Source organism: Octopus bimaculoides, chromosome 3 (assembly GCF_046866305.1).
Source record: "Octopus bimaculoides isolate indiv1 chromosome 3, ASM4686630v1, whole genome shotgun sequence".
Taxonomy (NCBI): Eukaryota; Metazoa; Mollusca; class Cephalopoda; order Octopoda; family Octopodidae; genus Octopus; species Octopus bimaculoides.
In genome coordinates, this window is record NC_142930.1 from 94,525,261 (window position 1) to 94,535,260 (window position 10,000).

The following is a 10,000-nucleotide window of genomic DNA, read 5'->3' on the forward strand; positions in this document are numbered from 1 at the left end:
ATGTACATATCTAATATTGTATGTATATATTGTATTAATTTGCCTGTACGGCTGATAATTCACTTGCCACTCGTGACAGTATTTTAATAATACCATCCCTATATTCATTTATTTATATAGATAGATAGATAAATAGATCTACAGCCCCACCTTCAAAGAGAGCATAGAGAACAGGCCCCAAATTTTACGATAGCGTAAAGCCGATCAAATCAACTCCAGTACTTGACAAGTGTTTTATTGCATTAGCCCCTTAAGGGTAAAAGACAAAGTTGATCTTAGTGGGATTTGAACTCAGGACGGAAAGAAATATGACTAAATGCTGTAAGGTATGTTTTTACCATTCTTTAATGCAATCAGTTTATTTAAGCAAAAGGATTTAATTACAAGCTGCTGTATATAGTTTTTTGTCTTCTGTATATTTTATAGCCTGTGGAGGCGCAATAGCACGGTGGTTAGGGCAGCGGACTCGCGTTCATAGGATCGCGGTTTCGATTCCCAGACCGGGTGTTGTGAGTGTTTATTGAGAGAAAACACCTAAAGCTCCACAAGGTTCGGCAGCGGATGGTGGCGAACCCTGCTGTACTCTTTCACCACAACTTTCTCTCTCTCTTTCTTACTTCCTGTTTCTGTTGTGCCTGTAATTCAAAGGGTCAGCCTTGTCACGCTGAATATCCCCGAGAACTACGTTAAGGGTACACGTGTCTGTGGAGTGCTCAGCCACTTGCACGTTAATTTCACGAGCAGGCTGTTCCGTTGGTCGGATCAACTGGAACCCTCGACGTCGTAAGCGACGGAGTGCCAACTATCAACTAACTATTTTATAACCACTTCCCAACTGAATTTTCAATCGCAGATTTTGCTTTTGGTGAACACGAGCATACAGAATGTTTTGCAGTGATGGTGCTAACTAGGCTTACATTGCGCTCTCGTTCTCAGGCGCGCGCGTGCACACGCACACACACACACACACACAAATATATATATGTTTATGTGTGTATCTAGTTTTCATATCCTTTCTTTTTTTTCCCCTCATCGTTTCGATGTATTGTCCTTGTATTATACTCAATGTAACTCTCCCTGCTACTCATCTTTTTCATCCATCATTCTTGTTACAACTAAGAGAAATCACAATTATTCCCCTTCTTTATTCGAATCCTACAAATAAGGGTGTTTTGTTCTGTTAAAAAAAAAACATTTAAAAGATAAATGACACAGTTGCCTTAACTATGATTTGAAATTGGATCAAGCTCTAACGCCAACGGTAACATATAATAAATAACGTAATGATATAATTTCTTGTAGTCTTAATAATTAATTATTTAGGCACAAGGCCAGGAATTTTAAGATGGAGAGTGAGGTTAGTAAATAACAATGACACCAACACTAGACTACTACTTTGTTTAGTCACTTTCTAATTTTGGCACATGGCCAGCAATTCTGAGTGTAAAGGGAATTCGATCACATCGACCCTAGTACTCAACTGGTACATATTTCATCGATCTTGAAACTTAACTGGTACATATTTCACCGACCCCTATAAAGAATGGAAGGCAAAGAGCCGGAAGAAGGATCTTTTTTAAAACGGGGGCCACATTTTTCATTAATGCTTTACGTAGTGTTTTTGGTAGCGAAAGACTTTCAAACTTCATATACTTATCTATTTTGTGTTATAGAACAGAAAAATATTTTTGTATTCGAATTTATTTCATGTAAAAAATTGTCTTATTTCGATAATTTCAACCAATCACTGACAAGTATTCAGTTGTTTACATTTACTCCTTTGGCTCACTAAGCGATGTAAAGCGTATTTAATCTCCATACCTTCGTTTTATTTGCTTTTTTCATTTTAAATTTGCTTTAACCCTAACCCTAACCCTAACCCTAACCGTAGGGTTAGGGTTAGGGTTAGAGTTAGGGTTAGGGTTAGGGTTAATTGTTTCAGAATCGTTTGTTTATGTAGTCGCCACTTAATGTATATCGGCTGAATGGACGTCAGTGATTGGTTGAAATTACAGAAATACGACAACTTTAACATGGAATAATTTATGGATTTCTTTTTTTTTTAAGAAGACTAAGAGAAAAAGATGTTTTATATGACACATTCTACCAGTGTTCCAAGTTTCGAAGTGTTTCGTTAATGAAAAATGTGGCCCCCGTTTTAAAAAAGATCCCGGAAGAAATATGTCTAAGCATTTTGTCCGACACGGTAACGATTCTGGCAGCTCGCCACCTTTTCATAATAATAATTAGTAATTATGGTTTCAATTCTTATAATTACCAAAAGTAATTTTTTAGGGAGGGGAAGAAATAGCAATGTGGAATACTGATCTCTTTCTTAAATGTATTAACAATGACTGAAAAGTCTCCTCCTGGGCCTCTTTATTCGATAGTTACACTTTTAACAACCGTAACTACGGAAAGAAATAGGAGATATAATTCAAGTCCTTTAAATAATAAACTAATGTTATAAAGATCTATAAATCTCTGAACCCAATACATATAATATTTATAAGACGTAGAATTCCATGGTGGTGCTAGTTTACCCGTTTTAGGATTCAATACTGGACTAATTAAATTGATTATTCTCTTTTAACTGCGCCACTTTGTTCCAGTATACTTTGCTCTTGTACCTGGTGACACAGGTTTGAAGGTACTTTATTGTTCATTATGATTTCTTTATCACTATGGCGTCCATCCTATTTATCTTTGGATGGGCGGATTGTCGAAGTACGGTTTGTACCCAGGCACATTTTTATGGGTCTAAGATTTCGCTCACTCATATTTCAATATGGCTTCGTCATGTAGAGGAGCAGGAAGAGACGTTCGCTACAATGGCAGTAGCACAATTAATAGCGAATACGCCTCTTTGGTATAAACCGACGCAAAATATTAGTATAGATTTGAAAGAAAAAAAACCCACAGAAGATGGGAAGGCAGCAATACTCAACAGGCATACATGTTAAAAAAAAAAAAAAACAGAAAGAAAAGAGCGGTTGTAATTTAACTGGTTTGAAAACTCGATCAACGATAACAAAACCAATAACAACATTGACACGTACACACATATACTATATCAAACAAAAATATTGCGAATACAAATATGCCAGACCTCATCGTTTGCAAGTATAGTTGCCGATAAGAAATATTAATAATTTCAATAAGAGGAAAAACACAGAGAGACATTTTATTCATAGGACGAACACCATTCTATGAGAATTTATTGCCCAGAGACCTAAGAGGATGAAAAGCGGAGGATTACATACTTGTACTTTGTCATGACCTCGAGGACTCTCTTTATCTCATCAAAAGAATAACCAGAGGCAGTTCTCGTAGATACATGGAGTGAAATTTTATTAGGAGAAAGAAAGGGTGTAGCTGCACAAGCACCACATTTGCTGCCTTAAAAACAAGGAAGGAGGTGATAGCACACATCCAAATAATACAAGATGTATCTGTTCATAAACTAGCCCCTTCAATATTTAGGAAGAATAACTACAAGTATAAAGATAAGGATAATCATTCAGTGACGAGAGATTGATACCTGACTCGTTACTATCGTAGCAGAATAAGAGAGCAGCAGCCAGTATCGACCTAATGAAGGGCAATATGTGCTAGGCTAAGGTCACCACCGGCTCACAAAACAATCCTAGATTTATGACCTGTATAGGGTGCTAAAAGTAAAAGTATAACTGAGCATCCAGTGCAGAAAGCCTAGTTGCTGCTTATTTGGCAGGGCCTCCAGCCAAAGACGACTGAATAGAGAAAAATAACAACAGTAACAAGCTATGGAAGACAATGCTTCCAAGAAGGTATTACGACATAAAACGCAAATCTGTAAACGTCAAAAGAAAACGACCCGTCCGCATATCAGCTACAACACCCAAGAACTCTCCTTTCTAACCATAACCAGCACTGACAACGAAGAGGAAATGAATAGTGAGATTAGCCCACAACAATAGTAAAAATAGCGAAAAAGTGAAATCATTAGAAACTCTCTCTCATGTTTATTCACGTGTGAAGATTAGAACCAAATGGAGGACCATGTGAAATCAGTACACTTTTGCGTAAAAACTGAAAATAGAACACCCCCGTATCGAAAAAAGACATATTTTTAAAAGCAAGAAAATGTACCAGGAACGTTAACAACCCATTTCCTATGAAACAGAGGCCGTCTCTGTGAAGAGCCCATCTCTAGTGATGAAACGAAACCTCTATCCCACACGGAGAACATATCTGCTTCTCGAATGAAATTGACTTTACAGGTCTTTGTGAGGCTGACAAAGAACTAATTTAATACGTATTTGAAATATTTGAGGATACTCCAGAGAATTGCTGATCGGGGAGAAGCTATCAAACTACAAATAACACAAGCATAAAAATTAATAAAATTATCCGATTATATAAACCATGCGTTGTATATTAACTAGCCACACGGGCCCTTGCTTACCCACTAGCCCTGGTTCAATAACTCAGCAGGCAAGATTCTAGGCTTTCCTGTCTTAAAAGAACACTATGAAAATATGGAGAAAGTGTATTTTAAAGAGAACGCTAAAGTGCGTATAATCGACACTGTGAATTACTTGAACAAGTGGACGTTTATATGCATTTGTCTGTGTATGTGTGTATAGTTTCAATGATTGCGTTCGTTTTATAATTTTATTCATTCTGTGTAATTATTTCTATGTCCCCATAATTTTTTTTTTTAAATATCACGATATATTGTATAATTTATTTCACCCTTCTCTTATTTTTATATAACTCGTTTTCCTCGAAACCATACCTCTTTGCAAACCTCCTGTTTCATATTTATTGTGTTGTATCTTGTCATTCCTTGTGGCAAATAAAATTTATTAGTAGTCTCATTATATTGTGATTTAGTTACAAAATCGAGTGCAAATCTGTGGGTACATGAAATGTTTTGTTTCGGTTGTCTTAGTTTCTGTTACATTCTACGTAATACGCGTGTGGTAGCTAGTAGTGCTGTTTTTCATGTTATGTGTTTTTTCATTCCTGGATTATGGATCATATATATATATATATATATATATATATATATATATATATATATATATATATATATATATACGCCTGTATATGTACGTATGTATGTATATGTATGTATCTTTATCTGTGTGTGTGTGGATGTGTATGTGTGTGTGTGTGTTTATACAGCACAAGGAACCAGTCAAAAGCTGACTTGAGATTTAATCGACTAACATTTACCCCGCATTTCTGACGTTTGTTTTACTTATTTTATTATATTATCATTTCGTTATATATGTAAACCCCGACACTTTATGTCTGTCTTTGTATTGTCCCCCTCATCATTCGCACTGGTAGCAAATAAACGAAATCATTGTTATTATTATTATTATCATTATTATTGTTCAGTAGTTTTATTTTTATAACGTGCTTTCACTTCACTACCGAGCGCAGCTCTGTGCGCCTTGGGTATGTGCTGTGGTTTGCTGTGGTGCTCTTATGGTTACTGTATTGAAAGTATTTTGCGTAGGATGTGTGCAGTGCCCAGTAGTGCAATTTTCTGTATGTTATATATATTTGTAAGTCCTGGTGTTTTTGTTATGTATTTGTCTGAATATTTTTTTATTATACCTAAGGCACCTACTATGATAGGAATTGTTTCTGTTTTTAGATTCCACATTCGAGTTACCTCTATTTCCAGGTCTTTTTATTATCATTATTATTATTATTATTATTATTATTATTATTATTATTATTATTATTATTATTATTACCACTTATATACATTTTTTTCTCATGTCTCTTTCCTCTGCTTCTCTACCATGCATTCTTTTTATGTAAACTCACACACACGGAATGAAAACTGTCCATGCAATGTCTCCTTCATTTGATACTCATGTGGCAAATAACACAAGTCATCAACATCATAATTATCATGATCACGATGAACATGATCATGATCATAATTATCATCATCTTCAGCATCATCATTATTGCTATTATCATCCCTAAGGAGAAACTGGTGAATTTGAACAACCCAGCCCTGAGTATTATTATCTGAGTAGGAAGGAAGAACGTGAGAACTGGCACATTTGATTCCTTGGAAGTGACGTTAATCTATGTCTCTCCAAATGGTTTTTACCCTATTTGGAAAACTTTCTTAATGATTTTTTAAAATCATTTCTTTCTGTTGGCTACTTTTTGTCCGTTGCAAACACCCACCTGTGTGTTTTGATTTCGTCCTTGTAGTGCCCTCAATGTCTGGGCCCTTGTGGCTATTATTATTATTATTATCATTATCATTATTATTATTATTATGAATGCTCTGTAATCATTAAATGACACACTACTTGTATACTTGATAAAGGCCCCAACGTCTCAAAATCTCATTCTTTTTTCAGTTATGTTTTTTTTTTTTAAATATTTTAAAAAGCTTAATATTCATAGTTATGATAACAATAATAATAATATCAAAAATAACAACAACATCAACAACAATAATCCTTTCTACTATAGGCAGGTACAAGGCATGAAATTTTGAGGGAAGGAACTCGTCGATTACATCGACCCCAGTATTTCACTGATACTTAATTTATTGATGCTGAATAGATGAAAGGTAAAGTCGACATCGGCTGAATTTGAACTCACAACGTATAGCATTTTGCCCGGCGTGCTAATGATTCTGCCAGCTCGCTGCCTTAATAATAATAATAATGAAAGACAATGTAATAGCGGTACTGTTTATAGTTGTGATGGGAATGATGTAAAATCATAATGAAGGGAGTGATGCGAATAGGAGGTAAGTTGGATGTCACTGATGGCGTTGGTAACGGTGGGTTTTTTTGTTGTTGTTTGTGGTGGTGGCGGTGGTGGTGCTGGTGGTACTGGTGGTCTTGGTGGTGCTGCTGTTGCTGCTATTGATAATAACGGTATCGATGATGATGATGATGATGATGATGATGATGATAATAATGTGGAGAAAGAGATGGATAGTGTTATTGATAATGACGGTGGTGATGCTGAAGTAAACGATGACGACGATGATAATAAAAATGATGTGAGAAGGAAGCATGGTGCTGGTGATGGTGTGCGGATGATGGTGATAACACCGACAACAATGACAGCGATGATGACGACGGTGGCAACGTTTGACTCCGGTCAAGTATAAAACAACAAGAAACACAAGCAACTAAAGTAGTTAAAATACATAAAGATAAATAACATCATTAAATAATTTAATAATAATAATAATAATAATAATAATGGTAATAATAAAGGTAATAATCCTTTCTACTAAAGGCACAAGGCATGAATTTTTTTTTTTTTTTTTTTCGTGGGGACAGTCGATGATAATTATAATTATAATAATTTCTTTATGGACCTCAAGGACCGCAACAAAAACAAAAGGACGTTATAAAACAAGGGACAGTGGGGGTGGGGGTACGTAAAAACACACGTAAACAATAAAAAAAACAATAACAATTAGAAAAATAATAACAATGATCAAAACCAACGTAACAGAAATTAATGAAACTTACCGATTTGTAATTTTTATAGTAATTGTAGTCGCATTTGTATTTCTACAGTAATAGGAATGTTGATATCAATAACAATTATAGCAATAACAATGCTAGTAGTAGTAGTAGTAGTAGTAGTAAATCCGAGTTACACTTTTGAAGATTATATATACATAATAGTTAGATAGATAAATTGATGTTATGTATGTAATGATAGATAGATAGATAGATAGATAGATAGATAGATAGATAGATAGATAGATAGGCAAGCAGAGAAAGAGAGAGAGAGAGAGAGAGAGAGAGAGAGAAAGACAGAGAGAGAGAGAGAGAAAGAAAGAGAGAGAGAGAGGGGGAAAGACAGCGATAGAGAGATATAGGAGTAGATTGAAAGATAACTGGAGTAACTTGATTGACAGATAGATGGATAGATATATCAATTAAAACTCCAGTACTCCAGTTTAAGCCATACACATATGAACGATTCCTCTACATAACGATGTAGAAACTGAAGTTGCAGCGACACGGTGAGAGAGAGAGAGAGAGAGAGAGAGAGAGTTTGTGGTTGTGAGCCTATGTATGTGTACGTGTGTGCGTTTCCATACGCGCGTGTGTATGTGTGTTTGAGTATGCGTGTCTGACATTGAACGTTAGAGGCGGGGAGAGTACAACCGAAGAATAGGGAGAGACAGAGAGTAGGAGTGAAAGTGAGAGAAAGAGTGTAATGGGGAGGTGAAGAGGAAGAGAGAGATAAGAATAATAGGGAGATGATAAAGCCATAGTTTCATATGAAATAAGAATGAGGGCGTTGAGAGGAAAATTGTAATGAGAGAGAGAGGAAGAGATAGGGAGAAGAAGAAGTGGATAAAGTTGAACAACGGAACACAATTAAAGGAGAGGAATTGGGGAGGTGATAGGACAAGTTAAGGAAAGAAAGGAGGAAAGGGAGAGAGTAAGAGATAAAGGGAGAGTGTGAAGTGGAAGAGTAAAAGAGAAAGGGGAGAGTGGATAGAGTTACTCTTTTACTTGTTTCAGTCATTTGACTGCGGCCATGCTGGAGCACCGCCTTTAGTCGAGCAAACCGACCCCAGGACTTATTCTTTGTAAGCCTAGTACTTATTCTATCGGTTTCTTTTACCGAACCGCTAAGTTGCGGGGACGTAAACACACCAGCATCGGTTGTCAAGCGATGCTGGGGGGACAAACAAAGACACATAAACACACATATATATATACATATACATATATACGACGGGCTTCTTTCAGTTTCCGTCTACCAAATCCACTCACAAGGCTTTGGTCGGCCCGAGGCTATAGTAGAAGACACTTGGCCAAGGTGTCACGCAGTGGGAATGAACCCAGAACCATGTGGTTGTTAAGCATGCTACTTACCACACAGCCACTCCTGCGCCAGAGTTGTGGAAAGAGAAACAGAGAGAAAGAAAGATTATAAGGCAAGTGGAGAGTAAGGAGAAAGTGATGCGATAGAGAAAAATGTAGCAAGAAATAAAGAGAGAATAAAATGAAAGAGAAAAAGTGAAAGCTTAAGAATTTATAAGCGGAGAGCAAGGTGATTGGGTGAATTGGCGGAGTCGTTAGCGCGTTGAATTGAGCGAATTGCGTTATTTGTTTTTACTCTCGGCGCGACGAGTTCAAATCCTACTTCAATCAAATCTGTTTTTCAATCTTTCAAAGTTGCTAAAAATATTAGCAAATCCAGGACAATGGATTAGCAGAGATATAAGTCAAGTGCCTTGTTTTCGCTCTTTGCTTTCTGTGTAAAGTACTTGCGTAGTGCTTTCTGTCTATCACACGTTTTAGCACCACAACCTGCCACCTAAACTAGATTTAGCAGAGTCCACGCTAAAGGTAGTTAGGTCGGGATTTTGGTCAGAGAATCCTCTTCTCCATCCGTCCATCCCTCCCTCCCTGCCTCTCACCTGTACAAGAGGACCTGTAAAGGGTCATGAGCTGTCTTTTCTTTTGACAAACAGACATAAAATCTGTATGAAAGAAAAGACGAACATGAAAGTAAAAGGGGAGAGTGAGAGATAGAGGAACAGTACAAGACGTGGAGAATGGTTTGCGGAGGAAGAAATGAAAGAGGGAAAAGAAAGACAGCGAGAAAGAGAGACTTTGAGGTTAACAGGCATTAAATTAGGAGGAAAGCAGCGAAGAGAAGAGAGATGAAAAAGTTAAAGAAAAAGGAAATACGACAAATGAACTGAGAGTAAATCGGAGGGGAAGATTAGATAGAGAGAGAGGAATAGAAAGGAAATTAGAAAGTGTATGAGTGGAGAGTAAAGAGAGATAGCGTGTGGGGGTGTATGTACGTGGGTAATATGCATACGAAGTTAGGAGAGTGAGAGAGAGAGAGAGATAGCAATGTGTGTGTATATATGTATATATGCATGCATATATGTATATATGCATGTATATTAATTTATGGAGAAAAACACATACAGGCACACATATTTGGGAACTAAAATAGAGAAGTGGTGAAA

General features: G+C 36.5%; 1 protein-coding gene across 2 annotated transcripts in view; it reads right to left on the reverse strand.

The window, feature by feature from the left end:
• Window positions 1-8,475, reverse strand: part of LOC106880955 (neuronal acetylcholine receptor subunit alpha-10) — a 608,885-nt gene extending 600,410 nt beyond the window's left edge. The window contains exon 1 of one of the 2 annotated variants that reach the window (XM_089349378.1): window positions 7,521-8,475. The gene's annotated coding sequence lies outside the window, so the exon portion shown is untranslated. The remainder of the gene's footprint in view (window positions 1-7,520) is intronic. The other variant, XM_089349377.1, reaches the window with a different exon arrangement.
• Between the last annotated feature and the right edge of the window lie 1,525 nt (window positions 8,476-10,000).